Here is a 13,161-nt window from a genome sequence, read left to right as displayed (position 1 = left end):
TCTTTACATTGATTGCCTTGGTTGTTGAATGATGTTCCCCCTGAGATCATGAAGGTTGGAAGAGCACTGTGGCTGGATCAGGTCAAAGGCCCAACTAGTCCAGCATCCTGTTCTCTCACTGGCCGTGTAGATCCTTTGGGAAAACCACAAGCAAGACCTCATTGCAATAGCAGTCTCCTACTCCTGTTTCCTAGCAGCTGATGTTTAGAGGCATTGTGCCCGTGATCCCAGAGGTAATATGTAGCCATCATGGCTAGGTTGTTTGGTAACTCTCCTCCCCTATTGTCGTTTTGGAGAGGATGAAATACACACACACACACACACACACACGCCACTATGTGAAAAGGCCAGCTAACAAGTGGTTTTAATAAATAGTTGTGGGCAAGGGAAGGTCCCTCTTGGGGAAGCTTTTTTTGCCATAATTGACCATTTCATTGAATGGCTGATGGTGACAAACTTCTGTGGAACCCTCCAGGGCACAGTGTGAAAAAACCACTGGTGTAGTGGATGCATTCCAGAGCACTGGATCTCATCAATCTTCCACCCACACTTTAAATATTTCTTTCCCTCCCTCCCCCCACCTCTCTTCTCTCACACACACTGCTCTGAAGAAGCACACAACAGTAAAAACCCAAAATAGGCATAATATTTGAAGAAAGCCATAATAGAACTTTATGCAAGACCGAAATGATAGCCTACAGTTAAAAATCTGCAATAGAAAGGAAACATCACCCTTGCAGATGCCTTCATAAAGATGATGGCTTTCTGTTGGTTAAATAAAACATATGGAGTAATAATGATGCTATAACACTTAGAAATCTTCACAGCAACACCTTAAAATGTATTTATTCCCACCTTGTATTGAAGAGACAGCAGTAGAGAGGGGCTGACACAGGAAGTGGACACCTCCTCTTGGCTGTGCACTTGGCATCCTGTGTCTAGGGATCACAGCAACATTTCTCAGGTCTTCATTGCAATGAAACCTTAGAAATTTGTGCTTCAAATTTTGCAGTGCTACTCTTCAACCAAAAAATATGAGTATGGGGGGGGAATGTATACAAAAATAAAAATGTGTGCACATTTTTGTGGGGGCTGTAAAAAAAATCCAAACTGGGGTGAACTTTAGATGGAAAAATTTAGAAACTGAAATGGACATTCTCTGAACAAATCTGTATCAGACTGTAGGCGTCTACATGGGAGTCACATCACTGGTTCCTTGTTTCGTCCAGGCTTGCCCCTTGTATGGAAGACCCCTGGGTGTGTACATTTGTCTACATGTAAAACCCTTTCACACTGTCAGTGATGTGACCCCCCCCCCCAGGTAATGTCTGCATCAACAAATCATGGTTTGCCTCTAGCCACTGAAACCAAGTTTAGAAACCCTGCTGAACTGACAGGCCAAAGTTATGGCTCTTTCTCCACCTCCAGAGTCTGCCACGCTGTGGAGGTGGGAGCATGTGAAGGAACTGGTGAAAGCGGAGAGGATGAAAAATGAAAAGCAGTCAAGCAGCCCCAACCCAAACAGGGTTTGCCTGTTGTACTCTGGGAAGTTCAAACCAGGATTTGTATTCTAAACTGCAGCCTGGTTGCGCAGCATGGCAAGCCCAACTAGGACTTAGCAAGACCACCTTTAGAACTTGTGGACATCCAGTGAAGCTGATTGTTGGAAGATTCAGGGCACATAAAATAAAGGACATCTTCATGCAGCACATAGTGAAAGTATGGAACGTGCTCCTGCAGGAAGCATTGATGGCCATCAACGTGGATGGCTTTAAGAGAGGATTGGACAGATTCATGGAAGAGAGGGTTATTGGTGGCTATGCTGTGCCCCCACCAATGGAGGCATCAATACTTTAGAATACTGCTTGCTGGAAACAACAGGAGGGGATTGTGCTCTTGTGCTCGGGTCTTGCTTGCCGGTTTCCCACAGGCATCTGGTTGGTCACTGCAAGAACATAATGCTGGATTAAGTGGGCTCCCTTTGGCATAATCCAGCAGGCTCTTCTTGTTGACATGAGCATGCGGGCTCCCAGATAGGAGCCCAAGGCTTCATTGATCCTTCTTGGTCCTTTTTGCTCCCACACAGTGCCAAGCTAAGATTTGGCTTAGTGTTCTGTCCCAACCTGGGCTTGTGATTAAACTCGCTCTTCAAACATGCCTACATTTCGACGATATGCTAAGACAAACCTTCGCTTAGCTTAGCGTGGCACAGGAGCAAAGATGTCTGTGGTGCCTCTCAGTTTCTTTCCAGGAATCAGGATGTCTGTGCAGTTCAGGTAAGCTATGGTTTGGCTTACTGTGTAGTACGAACCAGGCCAGTGGCTAGCATAAGCCATGGTTTGTGACCTAATACCTGAGTTGAGCCATGGCCACTGTACCCTGCCACAGGAAGTCTTGTCTCAGTGAAAGAGCTCCATAACAAGAATTCCTCATGAATTTTGACTCCTTGTTTATTTTGATACAGTGTGTTTTTAAGATTTTAAAGCCTTCCTTCAAGTTGTTTTAACACCCACTTAACGGATGCCTTTATGTACAATTCCTTAACAAATCAGACGCCATAAAAACTCCCATCTTGCTGTAGACTTTTATGCAGATCGGTCTGGCTGTTCAAATGTTGCTTCACAGACAGCAGGGGTGTTAATCTTTTCTTTCTGTTGCTGCACTCAGTTGCTCTCAAAAAGCAGTGATCTGTATTAAAATAGAACTTGCTTACAGATGGACACAGTGTTAGATTACAAATTTGATTATGAATATTGTAATTATCTTCTCCTCGCCAGCTGCAATACATTTCCCCCATGAAGATAATTTTGTCTCTGTGCCAGTGGGCTTCTGGGAGGCTAATGCAATATAAAATAATTATTGAAATAATAATACCTGGGAAAGGGGCATATAATGTGAGTTGTGCTGAGAGAGGAAAGTGCAATGTAGGAATTGAAGTGAAACACAAACCTTACCCTGTAAAGGTGTGTGTGTTTCAGTTAATGCATCCTGCCACCTTGATTCAGAAATTGGTCTGATACTGAAATATCCAGCAAGCTTTCCCAGTAAATTCTGTGGGGTGACCTGGCCTATGTACGCATACGGGTACCTCCTCTACACGGTGATTTCTTTGGGGACTTAACATCAGAATAATAGAATGATAAAATTGTAGAGTTGGAAGGGACCTCATGGGTCATCTGGTCCAACCTCCTGCAATGCAGGAATCACAGCTAAAGCATCTCTGACAGATGGCCACCCAATCTCTATTTAAAAGCCTCCCAGGAAGGAGAGTCCACAACCTCCCGAGGGACTTCATTCCACTGTCAAATGGCTCTTACTGTCAGAAAGTCCTTCTTAACGTTAAGTTGGAATCACCTTTCTTGACTTTTGAATCCACTGATTTGGGTCCACCCCTCTGGAGCAGCTGGAAACAAGTTTGCTCCATCTTCCACCATACATTTGAAGATGTATTCATATATTTCAGTCTTCTCCAGGCTGAACATACTCAACTCCATTTTTCATAAGGCTTGGTTTCTAGACCTTTGATCATCTTAGTGGCCCTCCTCTGCACACCTTCCAGCTTATCAATAGCCTTACGCTGTGGTGCCCAGAACACCAGTGTTTTGTGCATAAGTTTAAAACTTGGGTTTCTCCTATGATTCAGCTACAAGGAAAGCTCAACAACTTTGGTCAATACAATGGGTAGATCACTGTCAGTTGTTTTTTTATATAGTGGGAGTAGATCTCGGTCTCTTGGAAGTTGGACATGCCTGAAATATAGGAAGAAAAACTTCCAAGCTCCTTTTGCAGCTGTGTTGGAGGGAGGAAGCATAAGTTCAGGCCTGTTGACATAATGGTAAAACATAGTTTACTGTTGCTTCTGGACAATAGTGTGTGACTAGTGGAAATGAATAAGGCAACCGGAATGGGTTGCTGGATTGCAGCTCTTGTCTTCTATTACTTGAGTTTGCTGTCACTAACACCAATCTCTTGGAAATTAGGTGGATTATAAATGTGAATCCCTGATGTTAAGGTTTAAGCCAGATCCCTACATCTGGTGCTTGTAGGCTTCCGTTTTGTTGATTAATGTTGCACCTGCCATTTACCTTGCCTTAATTATAACTGACAGAATGAGTTGGTGTATTGATTAACGTGATTTTCTGAAGCAAAACGTACTGTACAGCAGCTGGTCTGTGTGCCACATATGGCAAAACAATGTAATTGCTTTACAGGGGGATATCATTGGCCTGGAATGTCCTGGTGTGAATGAATATTGGCATCCAACCTTACACCTGCCATGAAAGGGAAGGAAAAGAGAATAGAGAGGGAGGCCTCCCAGGCCAGCTCTCAGCAGTCTCTCCCCCCCCCCCACCCAAAAAAAGTGCTTCTGAAATACTGTAAATTTTTGGCCCACATTTACTCTTGGGTCAAGCATTGAATAAGTGAACAGGAGATGTGGCAACAGCTCAGCACCAATCTCACTCTTGATGATGTTGTTGTTACGTCCATTTGTAGCCCACTTAATATCTGAAATGCCGTGAAGCAGTTTGCAGTACAATAAATGTTATGAGACTATGTCAAATGAGTCACATAGCAAAATACATAGGCGATACCCATGTCTGTAAACATAATATTGAAATAAATAAAATCAGAGAGCCCTGCAAGGCAGTTCCGTGGAACCTTGGTTCTCGAACGGCTTAGTTGACAAAGAAATCGGCTCCCGAATGCCGAAAACCTGGAAGTAAGTGTTCTGGTTTTTGAATGTTTTTTTGGAAGCTGAACATCCAATGCGGTTGTCGGCTATTGTTTCTGGGGTACCTGTGCCAATAGGAAGCCACGCCTTGGTTTTCAAACATTTGGGGAGTCAAATGGACTTGTGGAACGAATTACGTTCGAGAACCAAGGCTCCACTATACAATGTAAAATTTCAGTCAATACTATCACTCTCTCAATCTCACACACCACTCCTTTCACACAACCAACTACAACCATTTAGTGTACCACAGACATTACTGTCAACCACTCATAACGTAAAGCATTCATACTGTTACAACTTGCATACCAAAGGCCACTGCCAAGCATACCTATGTCAGATGCACTCCTAATCTTAGAAGCACTGATGAGTTCACCCCCCCCACCCACCCTGAACAATGTGATACTTCTTTCTCATCAGTCAACTGAGAGGGGCCCAGATCCAGAGCAAGCTCTCATCCTGGTTGTTGGAACTCAGTATTGAGTTTGGACTGCCCAAGAGATTCATTCTCTCTTTTACCAAAGCATATCCGTTCTTGCTCCTTAGCTTCCAGGGGGTTGTACTAGTTGGCACTTGTGGGGGTTGGGTCCTTCCAATTCTATGATTCTGTGGAAAAGATACTGAGAAGAACAGTGAGGAAACAAGAAAAATGAAGGTGCCTTGGTAAGAATGGCAGAATGAGGAACCATGCTCTCTGTCTCTCTGCCCCCCCCCACAATGACTTTTAAATATGTTTAGTTGTTTTAAGCGCCACCGTTGGAGAGGGGAGACATGCTGGCTGAAGGATATTTGGTTGCGATGGCAGGGGAGAACAGTCGGCTGCCAAGACTCCCTCCTTTCGCTGTTCTTGGCTCACGCTTTCTTGACATTCTGCGACGCGGCACATTATACTCGTAATCAGGTTTCGGCTGTGCCACTAAGCCTTGTATTCCTTTTTTAGAGAACTGTGTGGGGCACAGGTGTGCCATCTGCACTCACATATAAAGGCACTAAGCTCTCTCTCTCTGAAGCAACACATTTCATTCTGGTGGAACCCCAGCGGCCTCCCATCTTTGTGCAGCAGCCTAAGCGATCCATTTTTGACCGTGACTAGATGGGGCGACCCAAATAAGCTTTTTATTGGGCTATTGCCGCCGCTTAGAGCTTTCCGCTGAAGAGCCGTTGGCTGCCGATTTCTGCAAATGGAGGTGCATCTTCAACGTGAGAAATGACTCGTGGAACAACACAATTTAGTGGGGGCGTCATTCTTCTGCAGATCTTTTCTCTCTCCCCCCCCCCCCACTCTGGGAATTTTTTTTATAAAAGTTGCATTGCTCTACATGACAGAGGTTGTTTTTAAATATTTGGCACTGTCAGAAACATCTGTTAGTGCCTCCTAAAGTCTCCCGCGTTGCACGTGCTGGATGGGTTTGACACCCTCTTGTTTAGTTAACACTTTGCCATCTGTGCATCTGATGTTAGTGTAACGAGGAGCGAGTGTGTTGGCGAGCATCTTGACAGCTTTTAAACGTCCCTTTCGTCTTGCTCCAATTTTTCATGCCTCGTTGATGGCTTCCAGCTTGGCGCGGCGAATTACCATAACCTTCCCTTACCTTTGCGTTGAAGCTTCTTCCTTGTACTTTTTCACTCATGAAAAATTAAGATGTTGATGAGCTGTTCCTAGTGTCTGTGGATTGCTCCCCACCCCGTGTGTGTGTTGTGTGTGTGTGTGAAAGATGCTTGCTGTGTGAGGAAATATATCTAAAGAAAATTAGATGAGAGCTATGAGGCTGTGGTGCATAGTTGTTCACTCGCATCAATCAAAATGTTGACTGGAAAGAGGCCCCCCAAATTTTTTAATGGGGTTGCAGATTTTTTTCATGTTTTGAAAATTATTTTTAATACGCTTATTACAGGTTTTTTTTTTAAAAAAGAGGCTACTTTTTAAATTTACTGCATTAGTATTCCACCTTCTAAGGAGTTCAAGGGAGTACTTCACCTTCTCCTCCCAAAAGGCCTGTCAGTTCCAGTAGGCTGAGGCACAGTGACTAGGGACTCTGGTGGCCGAGGGGAATTGCACTCTGATCTCCCAGGACATCATCCAGAACTTGAGCCACCACTCCATGGAGGCAGGAAGCACCAAGATACCTTCTTTCCTGTATAAGAGAGGAAGATGCCACTCAGATGATCCCTCCTGTGGCCCATGCCCACGCAGGCTTAAAGAGGTTGCCTCTTTTTATTTTTTGCTATAAAGAACTATTTTTCTCATACACAGATCTAATCCATTTTGCCTTGAGATTTTAAAAATCAGATCCCCGTGCTAGGTGTTATTATTTTTAACAGTGATGGGCTTAGGGCAACATCTGGAGGGCCACCAGTGGCCCAGCCTTGTTGCAAAACATGTACCTTGTAGCCCAGAATACAATGTAAGCAAATTCCCACCATAATCGAGATCCATAGCTCTTTCCGGACATAGATGGACATCCGGGTTTCCAATGCCTTGCATTTACAAAGCTTCCAAAGCAGCCTCTGTGAGAGGTGGGGGAGCAGCAGGCTGGACTTGCTCTGTCATTTAGCATTTTCCAAACGAGCCTGCAAAAGTTATACACCCACCTCCCATATCTACCCGTGCTTAATAATTCATGTCCAAGGAACCAACGCTTGTCAGATGCTTCTGCCAGTTTCCTTTGGTGCAAACAAATGACTTCCTAGTGTTGTTTCTGGAAGGTGCAATGTGTGTATGTTCACACCAGTTAGATATATGGAGGGGAGCAGTGGTGCGGGAGCTGTGCTCATGTGGTGCCACAATGCGTTTGCAGCAGCAGACTTACAGCAGGAGTGGGGAACTTGGGCTGGCGGGCAAGCCAGCTCCTCCTTTCTCCCCAAACCCCATGGGCCAAGTTTGATAAGTTCATTCGCAAGCCAAAATGGATTCAATTTGCAAATGAGAAAAGTAGTTCTATAGCGGGGAGGGGGAGAGGCAGAATGTTTAGATGGCACAGGTCACAGGTGCAGGATCAAGCCCTGTTAATCACCTGACATCATAATGCTTGTATAGTTTGAAATCCATCCATGTGGGCAAAAGTGCTGCTGTTTCCAAGCTCTAACCATCGGCTGGCCTGGCATCCAGAGTTTTGCAAGTTGCAGTGATCAGCTGATCTGTGCTTGCAAAGCAGCATTGCAAGTGCCACTGATCATCTGGTCAGTGATACCCGCAAAGCTTCCTGCAGCCCATTTCATAGATGATGTTTGGGTGGGCATGATTTGGCCCAAATGTGGGGGTGGGGAGGATGAGATTCCCCACTGTTGGTATATATGGTTTGTTCCATGGGTTACCTTATCCCTGTTGGATAGGAATTGGCCAGAGCAATACTTAAGGAATGTAATGCGGATTTTAAACACTGATATCATCTAGGTTTCGCCTCGAATAGCATGCTAATCGACAGAGCGCCTCAACCCTGTTAACCAGCAAGCTATCTTTACATGCTCTCTGTTCAAAGACATCACAGAGCCTTTACTTTGGGGTGCTCAAATGTTTTCTCATCAGCAATTCTGGAGATCCACTATGGTCAGCTTATATAGTGGTACCTTGGGTTAAGAACTTAATTCGTTCTGGAGGTCCTTTCTTAACCTGAAACTGTTCTTAACCTGAAGCACCACTTTAGCTTATGGGGCCTCCCACTGCTGCCACGCCGACGCCGCACAATTTCTATTCTCATCCTGAAGCAAAGCTCTTAACCTGAGGTACTATTTCTGGGTTAGTGGAGTCTGTAACCTGAAGCATCTGTAACCCAAGGTACCACTGTATATTGCTGTGAATCTGGAGAAGTAGAATCAATAACTCACCTCCTTATGTATTGTTCTTTTTTATTATATTATTGTATTATACCTCAGATTTTTATTGAACCAGTTCTACAGAAAGCCTCAGGATGATCAGATGCATTTTATTCTTTCCTAGTCTTTTCAGATCAGAATGCACAAAACATTGTGTCGCCGCCTGTAAAACTCTCCAGGGACTAATTTTAGCAAACTTGGAGTTTTGTTTCTGTGCATGTTGTTTTGTGCAGTAAGATGTAGTTATTAGTACTGTATAATGTTGTTGTTATGGTTCTCTATTTTGTTTTGTCCAAAGCTGTTTTATATAGTTATACAAAGTTATACAAAGTTTCTTTTCGGATATTGGTAATTGGCAATAATAGATTGTTGTACCATTGGCCAAATGCCTAGAAATAGATGCTAGTGCAGGATTGGAGAACTGCCAAGGGGTCCATTTTTGCCTGCAAGGCCATTTCCCCAAAACATCACCCACCTTGTCAATCAGCCAATGCCGCTGAGTGAGGTCAGCTGATGAGTGATCCATTTTTCTTTGGCCGCATTCCACTGGCATACAGCCAGAGTGGCACAATTTAACCCTCGCTCATCAGCTGATGAGTAGGCATTAAATCCTGCTCACATCCCTGAAGTCTCAAGAGTTCAGTCCTCCTGGGTCCTGGTTTGCCAGCACATTTCCTGTGGGGAATGTGCTGGAGAAGCAGGCTGCTCTCCATACCCCTGTGGGGTCAGCTTTGACAGCTTATCAATCACCTGATGCCAAATGATTGGCAGGTGGTTTTCCCCTGATCACCTGTAACAGTTGGCCCATACGGTGAGGTGGGACATAAAGATCTGGGCTTCCAGACCAGAAAAGTTCCTCACCCCTGCTCCAGTGTGCACCCCTAAACAACATAATCTTGCCCTTTTTATTAAAAACTGACAACCTTTGCGGAACTTTGTTCAGCATCGACAATTCTGAACAGGAATCTTTATACTTGGGGGGGGGGGGTTATTGCAAAAACTTTCTCTTGCACATCCCACCAATTCTTTTCCATCAGCATTAAATTCTGTTTTAACAAATGCTATGGTTGCCCAGCCGCCCCCGCCCACCAGTTCTTGAAACAGTTGTATTGCAGGGCTTTTGCATAGTAAGTAAATGGGACAAAGGATGCATCACCAGTTTTAATTGTCTGTAGCCACTGAATGTCTTTAGTCCCACTCTATGACATTTTAATGCTACTTTTAGGACGGTTGCTGACTTCAAAAGCTATCTCTGCTCATTGCATTTAAGATGTGCTAGGTGTATGACAACGTATATTTTTCCCCAGCCAAAGGGATTCAAGATTATAAGTGACGGCTGTAATTTGGCCTTATTACATATTCATTAAAAACATGCAGGTGGTCAGACTGCTTGAAAGGCTTCTGTTTTCAGCCTGCGTGACGGGGCGTTAATTTAGTCTCTCTCTTTTCTGAGCAGTGCATTAGTGGACTCTTTGGTTTGCTGTAATGAAAATCTTATCTGCACCTCTTTTTGCTACACTCCTATATTCAGATCAGTTTTTACATGGAGGGCCTTCATTGAGCTGTTGGTCACTCTTGCACAACAAGCCTTCTCTAAAATGTTCAGTGTTCTGAGCAAAATGGCGGCAACCCTCCTTTTTCCTGTGCTGCTGTACAACACTTGTTGGATTTAAATTTACTTATTGATTTTTTTGGGAGGGGAAACAGCAGTAGTCAGCAACTAGATATAAATATGCTACAACTGCACAGGATTGCAGATTGTGAAAGTGGGTTAAAATCAGTTTCCTTGAGAACTTGACTTCCCTTTTTTTAAAAAAGCAAGTTTCTGGCCCTCTGCCTCTGGAGATGCACTTGAAAAATATACATGGATATGCATGCTGGAATTTCAGGAGCCAGAGAGGTTGTCTGAGGCAAGAATGCTCTGCCCTTCATGGCTTCTTGCCCAGCTGCAAGGCTAGCAAAACTAGAATAAATTATGCAAACCCTAAAAACTCTGCAGGATAAATTGTACAAAAACAGCGCGTGTGCAAACTGTCCTGTTTGCATAATGTGTCTGTGCAGACTTCACTTGTTGCAGGATATGGATTTCCTGGATGCTGGGCCTTAAACACAGAGATGTGCTTAGTCCCCCTTGTATTGTTCTGTTGCCTTTTCTCCTTTCCTTTTAGAATCATGGAGCTGGAAGGGACTATGGTAAGGTTACCAAACGTCCCTATTTCCTGGGGACAGTCCCCAAATTTACAAATCAGTCCCCTGACAAAATCCATCTGTTTAGTAGGAAGTTGAAAAGTGTCCCTGGATTCATTGGAAAAAAATCTGGTAACCTTAGACTATGGAGGTCATCTATGCCAATCCTCTGTGCCCTGTGTAGACTCTGCAATGCAGGGTGTAACTGTAGCATCACCATCCCTCCTCTGCTTAAATGCCACCAGTAAAGGAGAGCCCACCACCTCCCAGTGCAATCTACCTGCTCCACTGTCAAAACTGCTGTTATCCTTAGGAGGTTTCTACTGCTGTTTACACTGCTACCCTGCAATTTCCACCCATTAGTTCTTTCATCACCATAATGACTGCCTCCACCCAGCAGGCTCCAGGGCTGGTGACAACCATTTAAATTTCAGAATTAAAAACAGTTAAAACAAATTGCAGTTGCCGGAAGAAGGTGGGTCCTGGAAAACACACAACTCACAGGTCCAAGGTGAGAGTAAAGAGATGTGTCTCCAACACTCAGCGCTGCACATTGAAGGTGCAAAACACAGCCCTGTGGGGAGCTCCACAACTCAGGGGCTGCCACAGAGAATGCCCTGAGGGCAGTGGAGCAACCAACAAGGCCCCCTCTGCCCATCTTAGCACACAAGAGGGTCTGTAGGGAAGTGGGATCTTCTCACTCTCCCTTATGGAGTAACAGGAAACCTCTTTGGCGTATTTGGAGACTGCGATCATTTCTCCCATGAATTTAACCAGCTGGCCTTATCAGTGATTCCCTGTTGCCCAAGTGAAGTGGCTAATCTCCTGGCTGATCTGCTCTGTGCATCCCAAAGAGCAAGTGTCTGTGCAATGCTGAAGGGTGGATTTGATTAAAGGCTATTGGTGCCATAAAGGAAACAAGTGTGGATAATGACCTGCTTTCTCTTTTAATGTTTCTTGTAATGGTGCTTACGTTAAGCAGCTTTTATAGCTGCCTTTTTAAAACAGGTTGCTCCCCTATCATATTTGGTTGACAAGATGACATTTAAATGACTTTTAAAAAATAATAATTGGCATTTAAAAGAACCCATTTGCTCTTCAACTTTTTAAGCTTGCCCTTTTTAAAAAAGAAAACAACATAGCTCATAATGTTGGGATGGGGGTAGGCAGTTGGGTGTATTATTACAATTAGGTTGTGTGTGTCAGAATGAAGATACCTGGATGCAATTTTTCTCACTTCCTCAGCTTTGGGTAGCTATTCCTCTTCAGATGTCTTTTCAGTCTGCAATGCTCGCCCTTCTGCCACACGGCACGAGGCAGAAGCTGACCTGGAGGGCTTTGGCAAAGGCATTTGTGTATGTTTGAAATTCAGGAATATGTCAGACCTTTGGCCCATCTACTGCATTACTGTCAACACTGACTGGCAGTAGCTCTCCCTGAGTCTCCCACCTTTCTTACTGTCTGTGTGCTCTACCACTGAACTACAACAACTCCATCTTGTGACTAAAATGAGACTTTGTGGCTTCAGTACCAAGCCAGGCTTTTTCTTCTTCCTTCACTGGTCTTTTGAAACTAAAAAGTTTGCTCAGAACAAGCTTTTACTACGTTGGCGTTGGACCCTTGCTATGTTGTCACATATTCTGGAACATGCCTCGCCACAATGCTGGACACCCTGGGGTGGCAAGGGCACCTTTCTTCATATGTGATGATGATGCGAAAAACTTGCACTTTGTTGGCAGTTTATATTCATGGACCTGTCTCCAGTAGCCAACCAGTTGCTGATCTTGGACCCAGTATTAGCTTTCCTGGCCACCGTAAGCGACTCACATCCCTTAAATCCCACCCTTGTTCACAAAGAGTTGCTTGCTCTACTGCTGGTTGCAGCCAGACTCGAAATTGTCAGACATTGGAAGGCTGCATGGGGTCTCTCTAGGGGTGAATGGGAGGGCACGGGGCATTGCCTTGCCTGAGCATCTAACCCATCACAGGAAGTGTTTTAAGAGGGATTTCAAAATGAGAGCATTTTGATGTTGTATGGCTTCTGTTAATATGCTTTATCAAGAACACTAGAATTCTGCATCAACCCTCAATGACACATGTGCCAAGGCTGCCTTTCTTCCAAATTGTAACTCCTGCTTCCAAAACTTTGTTTTGCAGAATCTTATTATATGTCTGCAAAAGTCTACTGAACTGTCTGTTCATTTTACCCCAGCTGTAATAATGTACTCCACACAGTTGTTCTTTGTTTCCTTACTATTTATTTTGTTTATATAGTGTCATTTCTGAAAACTCAGTACACACTTTTTTTTTTAAGTTAGCTCTGCATTTTGGGACATTTTGGTTGGTCCTAATAAATACCATGCCTAACCATGGAATTTAGAAAAATGTGGTAACTTAATACTTTGTTCAAATGTGGATGCCTAGTGTTA

General features: G+C 44.1%; 1 protein-coding gene across 1 annotated transcript in view; it reads left to right on the top strand.

Moving 5' to 3' along the window:
- The window catches only part of PEPD (peptidase D), a 124,812-nt gene that overhangs the window by 14,810 nt on the left and 96,841 nt on the right, over positions 1–13,161 (top strand). The gene's annotated exons all lie outside the window — the stretch shown is intronic.

The sequence above is a fragment of the Podarcis raffonei genome, chromosome 8, assembly GCF_027172205.1.
Source record: "Podarcis raffonei isolate rPodRaf1 chromosome 8, rPodRaf1.pri, whole genome shotgun sequence".
NCBI classification, from domain to species: domain Eukaryota; kingdom Metazoa; phylum Chordata; class Lepidosauria; order Squamata; family Lacertidae; genus Podarcis; species Podarcis raffonei.
Note: the sequence above shows the minus strand (reverse complement) of the source record. Positions and strands in the feature narration are given on the sequence as shown.